Here is a 15,580-nt window from a genome sequence, read left to right as displayed (position 1 = left end):
TCAGAATATGCAAAAAAAAAAACAGGGAATTGCTTGGGAAGGAAACCTGTTGCTAGGGGGTGCCTCCCAGTGAGGAGATCACCATCCCCCCTGATATGTAGCCGCTCAAGTCCCACTCAGTTGCGAGTATTAGGACTTTTTTTTTTTTTTTGCAAAGAAAATAAGAAACAAGTAAAGGAAACTTATTCTCCAAAAAATGAGCTATTGTTAATGAACTGAAACCACATAGACGTGAGCCACTTGAACCTATTCCAGTTTCTTTTTACTTACAAAGACAGGGATTTAATAAAGCTATTGGCTTTCTGACACACTCCCAGAAATAATAAACTTTAACTAGCTTTCTTGCATTCCTTGTAACGGGCAGAGCTGTATTCTTGTTATTGCTTTAATAATGTACTGTCAGCTAGAAAGTACTGGCAAGGGATTCTAGAAGTTCCTACTTAACTCACCCATACTTGTAATGTTATGATTCTGTCTTATTGCACTTTCCTTCAAATGGTTTATAGTGCGGTTACTGTTCCACAAAGTCAATATGGCTTTCACTGAAACAGCAGCAGCAAAATTGGTCTCTACTTATATATGAACATTTGACCTTCACATTTCAGTTTTATTTGGTCATAAGGAACTAATGAATGGCCTGTAATTTACTTTTTTGGAAGTCATATATTGATCTATTGTACAAGTTTGTAAAATGATGCGTGTATACTAACATACTCAGCAAATTATTTTAGAATCAAAAGGATGAATCCATGTTAATGTCTTTTGCATTGACAAAACCTTTCTGGTGGTGCACCAGGGTCTCCCCCTGCTTCTATACACACTTTCTGTGGTGCCCTACGCTATCGAATGATGGTACATACAGGAGCAGATACTCACTGCCCTTTACACTAACTGAGCGACGAGATATACACTGTATGCAAAGTGCACACCCTAGCGCATGATGTGAGTGTAGTAGAGGATACTGCTTACAGCAGCGTTTCCCAACCGGGGTGCCGCGCACACTGATGTGCCAGGAGAACCCGCCAGGGGTGCCGCGGGATCCCGGTGGGAAATGTGCGCTGTCACTTTAAGCATCCCGAGAAGCTGCGGCCGCACAGATCGCTTTAATGTTTTTGCCCGCACAGTGAGCGGGCGGAACATTAAAGTGAGCATAATGTAGGAGCAGGAAGTGTCAGCATCCTGCTCCTACATTAACTCCCATAGGCTGCCGGCACTTCATACCAGCAGCCTATGAGATGCCGGGACGTGACCTCTCCGGCAGGCGTGATCATGTGACGTCATCATGCCTGCCGGAGGTCCCGTCCCCGCAGCTCGCAAGATGGAGCCAGAAGAGGAGGAGGAGAGCTGCTGCCTGCAGCCACAGCGCGGATTAGGTGAGTAGGATGTTTGTTTGTTTTTAGTGGCAGAGCAGGGGGCATTATTAGTTCATGGGGGGCACCTCTGGGGGCATTATTAGTATATGGGGGCACCTCTGGGGGCATTATTAGTATATGGGGGCACCTCTGGAGGCATTATTAGTATATGGGGGCACCTCTGGGGGCATTATTAGTATATGGGGGCACCTCTGGGGGCATTATTAGTATATGGGGGCACCTCTGGGAGCATTATTAGTATATGGGGGCACCTCTGGGGGCATTATTAGCTCATGGGGGCACCTCTGGGGGCATTATTAGTTCATGGGGGCACCTCTGGGGGCATTATTCGTATATGGGGGCACCTATGGGGGGCATTATTAGCTCATGGGGGCACCTCTGGGGGCATTATTAGTTCATGGGGGCACCTCTGGGGGCATTATTAGTTCATGGGGGAACCTCTGGGGGCATTATTAGCTCATGGGGGCCACCTCTGGGGGCATTATTAGCTCATGGGGGCACCTCTGGGGGCATTATTAGTTCATGGGGGCACCTCTGGGGGCATTATTAGTTCATGGGAGAACCTCTGGGGGCATTATTAGCTCATGGGGGCACCTCTGGTGGCATTATTAGCTCATGGGGGCACCTCTGGGGGCATTATTAGTTCATGGGGGCACCTCTGGGGGCATTATCAGCTCATGGGGGCACCTCTGGGGGCATTATTAGCTCATGGGGGCACCTCTGGGGGCATTATTAGCTCATGGGGGCACCTCTGGTGGCATTATTAGTTCATGGGGGCCACCTCTGGGGTCATTATTAGTTCATGGGTGCACCTCTAGGGGCATTATTAGCTCACTGGGGGCACCTTTGGTGGCATTATTAGCTCATGGGGGCACCTCTGGGGGCATTATTAGCTTATGGGGGCACAGCAGGGGATCCTACATACAGGGGACATCCCACATTCCTACTCACTTTACTGCACATAACACCAAACAGCGCAGTTACTTTGGGAGCCTACAGGAGGAAGAAAGGAAAGGAAGTTGCTAGAAATGTGCGGAGCCTAAATTGTTTGTTTTGCAGGTTCTGAAGAGATGAAAAGTAGCTGGAAGAAATCATCATGGAGGACTGGATGGAGAGGAAAAGGGAAAGTGAGGCCTCAGATCAAAGACGACGTCACCTGTGAGTCACTGTATGACGGTTTTCTTATTTTGTAGAACATTATTTAGTAGGGGTGCCCCAAGGAAATTTTTTTTTCTGAGGGGTGCCCCGAGGTGGAAAAGGTTGGGAAGCACTGATATGCCCAACCTCTCAGCCTACAAGAATAGGGAGTTACCGGGTCTGCCAGTGATTTACCTGAAGAAAGGCACAGGAAATTCAGATGAATAACAATTTTTGAGTTCTTTACAAATTTGTTTAATTTGATTATGTGGATTTCTCAGTTCTCTTCAGCTGTGACCTCCTCTTACTGGGTGTTTAGCAAGTACTAAAATGATTGCATGCTTGTTACTTGACTTTACTGATTTTTCAATGCTTGAGTGCTCAACTCAAATAACGAACCCAATTGAAATTAATGGGAGACTGAAGCATTTAACTAGGTGCCCCCTGTCTGGTTCGGAGGGTGCCTTGTTAACCTATTGCATTTTTTCCGGCACACTGTCGGTGTTCTAATGTGTCTTGCAGAAACCTAGTAAATTTTTTCATTCTAATTTTTGTATATTTGATTAAAACATCCCTTTAAGGGACGAACTATACAAACATTTGAACGAAAAAATGCAATGAGTTTCTGTGGCAGCCAGGAGATATAACTGATGGCTGAACTCACTTATTGAGCATGTATGACTGCCTTTACCCAATCACCATAAGGTGCTTGGTCGAGAACAAAACTCAATAGAGCACTATGCTTGACTAAGCATCAAACTCTATCTTTATTAACCCCTTAAGAAACGGGCCTGAAATGGCCTTAAGGACCGGGCCAATTGTCACTTTTGCGTTTTCTTTTTTTCCTCCTTGCCTTCTAAGACCCATAACTCATAACTTTCATTTTTCCACCTACAGGGCCATGTGAGGGCTTTTGTTTTTCAGGAGTAGGTGTACTTTGTAATGGCATCTTTCAATCAGCCATAAAATGAATGACGAAACCCCCAAAATATCATTTAAGGGGTGAATTTGGGTCAAAGAATGCGATTCCGCAAATTTTGGGGGGTTCCATGTTTATGTAATGCACTTTACAGTAAAGCTGGCATTTTTCCTTTATTTTGTAGGTCAGTCTGAACACAGCAATATGCATGGTTATAAGGTTTTCTATCATTTTACCATTTTTATTAGCAGTAAAACATTTTTTTTGCAAATAGGCATATTTAAAATGGCCCTATTGTAACTCCTATAGCGCTTTTATTTTTCACCTACGGGGTCGTATGGGTTGTAATTTTTTGCGTCATGATCTCTAGTTTTTAATAGTAAAAATTTTTTCTAGATCAAACGTCTTGATCGCTTTTTATTATTTTTTTTATACATAAAATGTCAGTTAAAAAAAGCAATTTTTGTTCACGCCGTTCACCGCACGGGAAAAGTATTGTTTTATTTTAATAGATCAGGCGATTACACATGCTACGGTATATAATATGTTAATTAACTTTATTACTTTTTATGTGTTTAATGTATGATATGGGCAGGGGGTGATTTACACTTTTATTGGGGGAGGGGCTTTGGGGCATTTTGTAAAACATTTATTTATTTATATTACACTTTTATAGTTCCCTTAGGGAACTATCACATACATACATTAGATCAGTAACACTGATCCCTGCTATGCCATAGCATTGCAGGGATCAGTGTTATCTGTGATCTTCTGATTCAGCCTCCCTGTGGCAGGCTGAATCAGATGACCGATCCGAGGACTGCACGGAGGTAAGGAGAAGACCTCCGGCAGTCAGGAAATGCGATCGGGACCCCCCGCAGATACGCTGTGGGGGTCCCGATCGCAAATGACCGGAGATGCTCCGGTCACTTATAATTAAATGCTGCGGTGGCTTCATTTTTACTTTGGTCCATCTTTATAAATAAGGTTTTTGAAAAAAAACGGATGAAAAACTGATGAAAAAACTGGTGCGGGATTGAATATGAGGAGTGAAAGTCAGATCAGAGTCAAATATAACCCCAAGGCAGCGGGCTACTACTGGTCTAGAGCGGAGCTTGGAGAGCAGAAACTGGTTGACTGCGGTGTCAAAAGCTTCAAAAAGATCCAGGAGAATTAGCAGTGAGTAGTTGCCTTTAGATTTGGCAGTAAGGAGGTCATTGTAGACTTTAGTTAGGACAGTTTTAATGGAGTTAGTCTCAATTAAGAGGATGGAAACCAGACTGAAAGACATCAAGAAAAGAGTTTTCAGACAGAGAGTGTGTTAGACGGGAATAGACCGGGCGTTCTAAGAGTTTAGAGAAAAGAGGGAGCTAAGGTCCATAGTTGCCTCTACAGGATGGGTCTTGAGAAGGTTTTTAAGTAATGGGGTGATGACAGAGTGTTTTAAAGTTGAGGGAAAGATGCAAGAGGAAAGGGAGAGATTGAGGATCTTATTTAAGTAAGTAGTAGGAGCTCGAGAATCAACAAGGTGTAAGGGAATAGGGTCACTAGAGCAGGTGGTGGGGTGAGAGGAGGGGAGGAGTCTGGAGACTTCCTCCTCTGTCACTGGTTCAAAGGCTAAGAGAGATGAGGAGGAAATGTGAGGGGGAATGGATCAATACTATTTGGGGACTGGGAGATGATTTCCTGGCGGATGGTATCTATTTTGTTCCCTAAGTAGGAGGCTAGGTCTTTAGCACAGAGGTCGGTGACAGGTGTCTGCACTTTGGGTTTGAGGAGAGAGTTGAGGGTATCAAAGCGGCATTTTGGGTTATGGGATAGGGAAGAGATAAGAAAGGTGAAGTAGGATTACTTAGCAGAGTGAAGAGCTGAGTAGTAGCTTCTAAGCACTAACTTATGTAAAAGGTCAACCATTGTCTTGGATCTCCTCCACAGATGTTCAACACATCTAAAGCACTGAAAAGGAAAACAAGCTCTAGATGTGTACCAGGGTTGTGGCCATCTGTGTCAGACTGTTTGGAGTAAGGAGGGCTGCAAGTTTGCCCAGGGTGGTTTAGATGATGAGAGTAAGAATATCGGAAGATAGAAAGTAAGGAAGCCAGATAGAGAAGTGATCAAGAAAGTTATGAGGTGAGCCAGGTGGGCAATAGAGGACTGTGACTCTAAGAAAAAATGGCCGGAAGAGTAGGCCAAATAATTGAACAAATAAACAAATTGAATAATTAAATAACTTGCAATGAATAAACATATGATTCAAAAACTAGGGAGGTCTGACAGGGCCTCCCTGTACAAAATCCAACTTATCCCCCAGCCACACCACACCAACCAGGGAGCTGACAACCCTTCATATCACACTGCATTACCACTAGTCCTGGACACCCCTATTTAGGAAAGTTAGGGTACTATTACACCAAGCAATTTTCCGACGACTAACGATAAACGATCTTAAACGACCGCTAAGGCAAACGACCCGAAATCGTTCGCCCAAGTACATGAAACGATGATCGTTATTTATGATCGTTCTTGCGGTTGTTTAGTCGTCGCTATTGCGTACGTTTCAGCTGTGAATTTTTATTCCACCTAACGATGTGCGAACGATGTGCGAACGATGTGCGAACGATCAAACGATAAAAATAGGTCCGGATCCTATTAAACGATCAACGATTTCTCGTTGGTCGTTTAATCGTTGCCTGCTATTACACGAAATGATTATCGTTCAAATCCGAACGATTTAACGATTTTTCGAACGATAGTCGTTCCGTGTAATACCAACCTTAGTCTGGTCTTTTGTCCAGTTAGCTTTAAAGAAGTAGACAAAGAGAGAGAAATGCTGCTGCAGTCTACAGCCAGGACCAACTCAGGCCAGGGCCCTGGTTTTTGTCTTTTGTCAGTAGTTAGAGAGAGACAGAAGTCTTTATAAGAGTTCGTGAGAAAAACACTATGCAGTGCTAAACCCAAAGGTGGAATAACTGTCACCTGGGTTCACCCTTGCCTACACCAGGGATTATTCTAAAGATTATCACTAGGATTAGTCTGCAGTGGAGCAAAAAGCATAAGCTGAAGTACTCCTTTGAATCTTGCTTCAGCCTACTTCAAACCTGGGACTCGTACTACCAAACCTAAATATACAGAATATACCGCCAGAGTACTGCACTACTTAGGCAAGGTTCCCAAGACAGCCCCCTAACCTACTCAACTCAGCTAACCTACTCAACTTCAAGTCAGAAGTAACAGCTGCTATACAAATAGACGGGTGGGCTGTTGCAGGTCCACCGGGAACTTCTGCTTCATTCTTCACACACCCCTTTTATGGACTCTTGCTGCACCCCTGGTTAGTGACCAATTCCAACTCAAACCGCTTCCTGTCCTTCTCTGACCTGTACCTGGCCCCCTCTTACTTTCCCTCCTTTCCTGCCTTTAACTATTAAATATGTCACTGCCTCATATCCCAGCTAAACCCAGCCATGGCAGGCCTACTCTAGGTTTCGCCCCACTTCATACCTTCTTGTTTTGGCATCAAGTGATTTAAAAAAAAATGTTTTCCCAGGAGCCCCCCTTTAATGGTGATGGATAAATGGAGTATTTCTTTTTCTGCCATATGCCACTACCCACTCCAATGTGCCACCTTAGGCATCAGTATTCCAGTGCTGAGTTTTAAATCAACTGGTGACAGAAAGTTATACAGATTTCTAATTTATTTCTATTTAAAAATCTTTAGTCTTCCAGTACTTACCAGCTGCTGTATGTCCTGCAGAAAGTGGTGTATTCTTTCCAGTCTGAGGGTATGTGCACACTGAGGAAAAGGCGAGGAATTCAGCTTGAAATTCAGCTTGAAATTCATCTTGAAATTCCTCCCGTAAAAAATGTACAGAGCAAATTCCCATTGTGTTCAATGGGTTTTCTGCTCTGTTGTTCACACTGCAGAATTTCCGAGCAGAATTTTCTGCTGTAGATCTGCTAGAGGAATCCTATAGAAGTCAATGGGGGGGGCTTAAAATGCTTGAATTCTGCCTGAAAACTTTCAGCTACAATTCCTCGAGAATTGCTCAGTGTGCACATAGCCTGACACAGTGCTCTCTGCTTCCACTTCTGTCCATGTTAAGAAGTATCCTGAGCATAGCACTTTCTATAGAGAACGTCTACTGCTCTGGACAGTTCCTGACATGGACAGAGGTGGAAACAAAGAGCACTGTGTCTAAATGGAAAGAATATACCCCTTCTTGCAGGACATACAGCAACTAATAAGTACTGGAAGACTTAAGATTTTTAAATAAAAGTAATTTACAAATCTATATAACTTTTTATAACAAGTTGGTTTAAAAGAAAAATTCACACTCCTTTAAGTATAGCCCTGGAAGGAGTACTTGTAAGGAATGTGAGCCTGTGTGACATGGAGGAGTCAACCAAGCATGCATTTGCCAACTTTGTGAGTCATGCTGAATTCCTTGTCACATTCAGTCGATATTCATAACATCGTCTTTGTAAATCGTTTCTAAAAGCTATTTATACGCAAAAAAAAAATTTCTTCAAAAGATGAAAAATGTTTAGGAACAGGGAACCGTATGTCAGTTGCTTATAATTTAAGAAGTCTGTTATTGTTTGCACTCTGGAGAAATATGGTGGTGCCCAAACATACATTAGAAAACCACATTACCTCTTTCTGTATCAATGATGATTTACTGTTCAAAAGAAAATACAAATACAATTTTAAAAAATGTAAAGAAGCATTACTATGAGATATGAAAGAAACAAAATGAATAATGGTAATCAACATGGACTATAACACCAAAAAGGAACACTAGATGGCACTATAGCCCGAGAATGCATGATACTGTACCACATAACAGCGTAGCTAGATGAGACATAGATGGTACCAAGCGCTCTTGAGTAAGAACACTGCCAGAACAACAGAGAGTCATGAATAACCACCTGAATATGCATTATATTTATAAATAACATTATATTTCTAATGCATATTGAGGTTTCTATGCTTCTCCCTGATTATTCCATTTATAGATTCAGGCTTTGTTAATATTCTAGTCTGCTTGGTATTAACTATTTTCTTCATATAACCATGAAGGGGTATTCTGTGCAGCCGCTATGTTGCTGCCCATGGTGAAACTAACAATTCCTTTCATACTTGTTATCATCTATTAACCCCTTGCCTCCGCAGCCTGTTTTGGCCTTAATGACCAGGCTCATTTTTCAAAATCTGACCTTTCTCACTTTATGCGCTTATAGCTCAGTGATGCTTTAACGTATGCTAGCGATTCTGAGATTGTTTTTTCATCACATATGGCACTTTATATTAGTGGCAAAATTTGGTCATTACTTTGTGTGTTTTTTTTGAAAAACATCAAAATATCATGAAAAATTTGAAAATTTTGCATTTTATGAACTTCTGAAATTCTCTGCTTCTAAAAAAGGAAGTCATAGCACATAAATTAGTTACTAAATCACATTACCAATATGTCCTCTTTATTCTGGCATAATTTGGGAAACATATTTTACTTTTTTAGGCTGTTATGGGGCTTAGAAATTTATTAGCAAATTATCACATTTTGTGAAAGTTTCCAAAACTGATTTTTTTTTAGGGACCAGTTCTTTTTTTAAGTTGATTTAGGAGGCTTGTATACTGGAAACCCCCATAAGTGGCCCCATTTTGGAAACTACACACCTTAAAGAATTAATCTAGGGGTATAATGAGCATTTTAACCCTACAGGGGCTGGAGGAAAGTATTCACAATTAGGCCTTAAAAAAAAATCGAAAATTTTAATTTTCCAATAATATATATGTTTAGATTAAAGTTTCTCCTTTCCAAAAGGAACATGAGAGAATCTGCACCCCAAAATTTGTAACACAGGTTCTCTTGAGTACAACGGTACCCCATATGTGGGCGTAAACCACTGTATGGGCACACAGCCGGGCTCAGAAGGGAAGGAGCGCCAATTAGCTTTTTTAATGCAGATTTTTCTGAAAAAGTTTCTGAGCGCCAGGTGCGTTTGCAGTGACCCTGTAGTGTCAGCAGAATAGAATCCCCCCAAAAGTCACCCCATTTTCGAAAGTACACCCCTCAAAGAATTCATCTTGGGGTAGGATGAGCATTTTGACCCCACATGCATTAGAGGAAAGTATTCAAAATTAGACAGTAAAAATGAAAAACACGAATTTTTCCAATAATATGTTCGTTTAGTTTGAAATTTCTCAATTTCACAAGGAAAAAGAGAAAAAAAGTACCCCAAAAATTGTAACGCAGGTTCTCCTGAATACAACGGTACCCCATATGTGGGCATAAACCACTGTATGGGCACACAGCGGGGCTCAGAAGGGAAGGAGCGCCAATTAGCATTTTCAGTTCAGATTTTGCTGAAGAAGTTTCTGAGCGCCAGGTGCGTTTGCAGAGCCCCTGTAGTGTCCGTAGAAGAGAACCCCCCCCCAAAAAAAGTCACCCCATTTTGGAAAGTACACCCCTCAAAGAATTCATCTTGGGGTGTGGTGACCATTTTGACCCCACAGGTATTAGAGGAAAGTATTTAAAATTAGACAGTAAAAATGAAAAACTCGAATTTTTCCAATAATATGTTCGTTTAGTTTAAAATTTCTCAACTTCACAAGGAACATGAGAGAATCCGCACCCCAAAATTTGTAACGCAGGTTCTCCTAAGTACAACAGTACCCGATATGGGGGCATAAACCACTGTATGGGCACACAGGAGGGCTCAGAAGGAAGGGAGCGCCAATTAGCATTTTCAGTTCAGATTTTGCTGAAGAAGTTTCTGAGCCCCAGGTGCATTTGCAGTGCCCCTGTAGTGTCCGCAGAAGAGAACCCCCCCAAAAGTCACCCCATTTTGGAAAGTGCACCCCTCAAAGAATTCATCTTGGGGTGTGGTAACCATTTTGACCCCACAGGTATTAGAGGAAAGTATTCAAAATAAGACGGTAAAATTGAAAAACTTGAATTTTTCCAATATGTTTGTTTAGTTTGAAATTTCTCAATTTCACGAGGAACAGGAAAAAAGCTGCATGCCCAAATCTGTAACGCAGGTTCTCCTGAGTAGAACGGTACCCCATATGTGGGCATAAACCACTGTATGGCCACACAGCGGGGCTCAGAAGGGAAGGAGCGCCAATTAGCATTTTCAGTGCAGATTTTTCCAAAGAAGTTTCTGAGCGCCAGATGCGTTTGCAGCGCCCCTGTAGTGTCAGCAGAAGAGAACCCCCCCAAAAGTCACCCCATTTAGGAAAGTACACCGTTCAAAGAATTCATCTTGGGGTGCAGTGAGCGGTTTGACCCCACAGGTATTAGAGGAAAGTATTCAAAATAAGACAGTAAAAATGAAAAACTCGAATTTTTCCAATATATGTGCGTTTAGTTTAAAATTTCTCAATTTCACGAGGAATGGGAGAAAAAATGTACCCCAAAATCTGTAACGCAGGTTCTCCTGAGTACAACGGTACCCCATATGTGGGCATAAACCACTGTATGGGCACACAGCAGGGCTCAGAAGGAAGGGAGCGCCAATTTGCTGGAGCAAAACCGCAGCTAGTAATGGTTATTAGAATAGCGCAGTTACTAAAATACAATAAAAAAATGAGATTACAGGTAATGTGGGGTGGTTACGGATAATCTGGGGTGGTTATGGGCAACCTGCGGTGGTTACGGGCAACCTGCGGTGGTTACGGGCAACGTGGGGTGGTAACGGGCAACGTGAGGTGGTAACGGGCAACGTGGGGTGGTTACGGATAAACTGAAGTGCTTATAGGTAATCTGGGATGGGAACCTGTAACGTGCGGTGGTCGGGGGCAACGTGCGGTGGTCGGAGGCAACGTGCGGTGGTCGGGGGCAACGTGTGGTGGTCGGGGGCAACGTGCGGTGGTCGGGGGCAACGTGCAGTGGTCAGAGGCAACGTGCGGTGGTCAGAGGCAACGTGCGGTGGTTAGAGGCAACCTGGGGGGAATTACATGTGATTAGGGGCAACCTGGGGGGGGTTACAGACAATCTGCGGTGGTTATGGGCAACATGGGGTGGTTACAGACAATCTGCGGTGGTTACGGATAAACGGAAGTGCTTATAGGTAATCAGGGGTGGGTACATGTAATTTTGGGTGGTTACGGCAATCTGGAGGGGGTCACTGGCAACGTGTGTGAGTTAGAGGCAACGTGCAGTGGTTAGAGGCAACGTGCGGTGGTTACGTGCAATATGGGGGGTTACGGGCAATCGGGGTTGATTACGGACCATCTGGAGGGGGTCACTGGCAATTTGGGGTGGTTACAGGCAACGTGCGGCGGTTATGGGCAACGTGCGGCGGTTATAGGCAACGTGCGGTGGTTATGGGCAACGTGCGGTGGTTATAGGCAATGTGTGGTGGTTATAGGCAACGTGTGGTGGTTATAGGCAACGTGCGGTGGTCAGAGGCAATCTGGTGGGAATTACATGTGATTAGGGGCAACCTGGGGGGGTTACAGACAATCTGCGGTGGTTATGGGCAACATGGGGTGGTTACAGACAATCTGTGGTGGTTAAGGGCAACATAGGGTGGTTACAGACAATCTGGGGTGGTTACGGATAAACTGAAGTGCTTATAGGTAATCAGGGGTGGGTACATGTAATTTTGGGTGGTTACGGCAATCTGGTGTGGTTATGGGCAATCTGGAGGGGGTCACTGGCAACGTGTGTGAGTTAGAGGCAACGTGCAGTGGTTACGTGCAATATGGGGGGGTTACGGGCAATCAGGGCTGATTACGGACCATCTGGAGGGGCTCACTGGCAATTTGGGGTGGTTACAGGCAACGTGCGGTGGTTATGGGCAACGTGCGGTGGTTATGGGCAACGTGCGGTGGTTTTGGGCAATGTGTGGTGGTTATAGGCAACGTGCGGTGGTTATGGGCAACGTGCGGTGGTTAGTGGCAATGTGCGGTGGTTAGTGGCAACGTGCGGTGGTTATGGGCAACGTGCGGTGGTTATGGGCAACGTGCGGTGGTTTTGGGCAATGTGTGGTGGTTATAGGCAACGTGCGGTGGTTATGGGCAACGTGCGGTGGTTAGTGGCAATGTGCGGTGGTTAGTGGCAACGTGCGGTGGTTATGGGCAGCGTGCGGTGGTTATGGGCAACGTGCGGTGGTTAGTGGCAACGTGCGGTTTTTAGTGGCAACGTGCGGTGGTTATGGGCAGCATGCGGTGGTTATGGGCAACGTGCGGTGGTTAGTGGCAACGTGCGGTGGTTATGGGCAAGGTGCGGTGGTTATGGGCAATGTGCGGTGGTTATGGGCAACGTGCGGTGGTTATGGGCAACGTGCGGTGATGACGTGCAATCTGGGGCGGATACGGGCAATCTGGGGCGGACATGGGCAACCTGCGGTGGTTACGGGTAATTTGGGGGGGGGTAGGGGTAATCTGGGAGTAAACTGCAATTATTACTATAATAAAAAGTGTGTGTTTTATTTTTTGTATGTTTTTCACTTTTTGTACTTTATACATTAATTTTCACTGTATTACTATGATTACTGTGATATTTTCTATCACAGTAATCATAGTTCAGTGACAGAGACCAAATTGGTCTCTGTCACTTTAAATTTTCTGAGGATCAGGTAACGTATGTGGGGAAGGGGGGGTGACTGGGGGACGGGGGTGACTGGGGGGGTGGGGGGTGACTTGGGGGGGGGGCACGGTGACACTTTTTATCCCCTGTCACCAATGATTTATGGTGACAGGGGATAAAAAGTGCTGATCAGCACTGGGAACAGGCGATCGGCGGTATATAGTATATACCGCCGATCGCCTGCTCCGGGACCACACGGGGGGGTCCCCGATCACTGCCCCATGCTCTCCGCTACCTCCGGTGGCGGAGAGCATGGGGCTTTGATCACTAATTCATTTCCATCCCTGCGAACAAACATCGTTTGTTCGCAGGGATGGGGGCGGCCATCAGATCCAAGATGTAGGGTGATCGGGGGCTGATCTGGGGTCTGAGGGGACATTTTTCATCTCCCCCCACCGTGGATTCACGGTGGGGGGAGATGAAAGCTATCGGCGGCGCCGGTAATGCCCGGTACCGGCGGATCGCCGCTAAAACGGTAGTAGCGGCGATCCGCCGGTATCGGGGGACGAGGGGAGGGGGCCAGGGGACACACATTGAGTGGCGGTGGGGGGAGGCAGCGTTCTGCAGCCTCCCCCCGCCGCCCGATCGGCGGGGGACACTGAATCTCCCCATAGACGCTGCGGTCGCATTGACCGCGGCGTTTATGGGGTTAACTGCCCGGGGGGGAGCGCAGCTCCCCTCCGGGCAGTGGCAGCAGGAGGATGCTGTGTTACATAGCCTCCTCCTGCTGCCCGATCTCACCTAGGGACAGAGGGGGGAGGCAGGGAAGCCATGACGTCCAGGGACGTCATGATGCGTTCTGCCTCTGCTTTTCATGACGTCCCTGGACGTCATATTGGGGGAAGGGGTTAAAGTGTCACTGTCGTGAATTTTTTTTTTGCAGAAACCAATAGTCCAGGCGATTTTAAGAAACTTTGTAATTGGGTTTATTATCCGAAAAATGCATTTTTATCATGAAAAAGCAGTTTGAAGCTCTCCCCCCTGTCTTCATTGTTCTCCTATGGAGAGAGCTAAAGAAAAGACCAAAACAGGACAACAAAGAGTTAATCTACAAATCCCTCACCCGTTATCTCTTCTGACCATCACCACTGACCTGTCTGAGCTCAGATTACAGCTGTCACCCAGCTCAGTGCCTGTAATCCTCTGTTATCTGCTTTCTGCTGCCGGCTAACTCCCTCCTTCCTCCTCCCCCCTCCCCTCTCCCTAGAGCAGACAGGGTACGACTCCTGCAACAAGTCACAATTTTCTGATTTTTTGGAGTGGATGAAAAAGAGGAAGGAGGGGGGGGGACCTGGGAAAAGGCTTTTTACATGCAGATAATGGCAGATTTGGCTAATAAACCCAATTACAAAGTTTCTTAAAATCGCCTGGACTATTGATTTCTGCAACAACAAAAAAATACGACAGTGACTCTTTAAGTCTCTTTTTCCCAGTTCTAAGTTGCTGCTTTCTGCTGAGAACACAAAAATCTGTGTATGCTTTTCCCTCTGTCTTCCCCTCCTCCCCCCTCCCTTCTGAGATGCCTGATGTACACAAGTCCCTATGTGGAACTTTGTAGTAACTTTGTAATGCCGGGAAGGTTAATCACAGTGAGTTAATCAGCAACTTGACCTCAGATTAACTCTCCCAGCATTACAAACAAGCTACAAAGTTGCAGATATAGCTTGCCAGAGATTTGTTTACATCAGTTGTCTCAAAAGGGAGGGGGGAGGAGGGGGAAAACGCTCACACACAGTTTTTTGTGTCTTCAGCAGTTCAGAAATGGGGGAAAGAGACTGAATAGATAATAACAAGCATGAAACAACATAATAATAACAACATATGAAAAGTTATGTTTGAGTGGAATTACCCTTTAGTTATAACGGTTTGTACATTGATAACCCTATTAATGTGGCAGGGCAGTCCAGTATTTTGGGTGCTGTCCCTCCATCCCAGGACAGTCTCAATATGTCCTGCTTCTTGCTGAGACATCCTAGCTCCATGTTGTGAAGTCACAGCACCTCCTTCTTCAGGCAGCTGCTTCAATCCTTTCACAGCCTTAGGGGCAGTGGCGTAGCGACCGCGGTCGCAGCGGTCGCCGCCGCGACCGGGCCGCTACCGGAGGCCCCTGCAACCATGCTTTCCTCCTCCCTCTTGTGACCGCAAGCAGTGTTTGTTTGCGGTCACAAGAGGCTGGTCCCCCAGGTTACGCGCGGCTCCCGGCTCCCTGGCTTGGTCCCGTCCCCGGCAGCACACATCAGTGACCTCTGTGTGCGCCGGGGAAGTACTTCCGCCACAGGGAGCGTCTATAACAAGCTTCCCTGAGCCAGAAGTAACATCCCCAGCGCACACAGAGCTCACTGGTGTGTGTGCTGCCGGGGACGCCATGCGTCAGACGGGGGCCGAGCCTTCAGAAGAGAAACACGTTGGGGGAGCGAGTTTCAGGGTTTTTTTCTCATCTGCTTTGCACAGGGGGGACACGCCATTTATAAGGGGGATACATTTGGGGGCATCTATAAGGGGAATAACGTAGGGGGCCATCTATAAGGGGGATACATGAGGGGCCATCTATA

This window comes from Dendropsophus ebraccatus, chromosome 6 (assembly GCF_027789765.1).
Source record: "Dendropsophus ebraccatus isolate aDenEbr1 chromosome 6, aDenEbr1.pat, whole genome shotgun sequence".
Classification (NCBI taxonomy): Eukaryota; Metazoa; Chordata; class Amphibia; order Anura; family Hylidae; genus Dendropsophus; species Dendropsophus ebraccatus.
The sequence above is the reverse complement of the archived record's forward strand: the minus strand, read 5'-3'. Positions refer to the sequence as shown.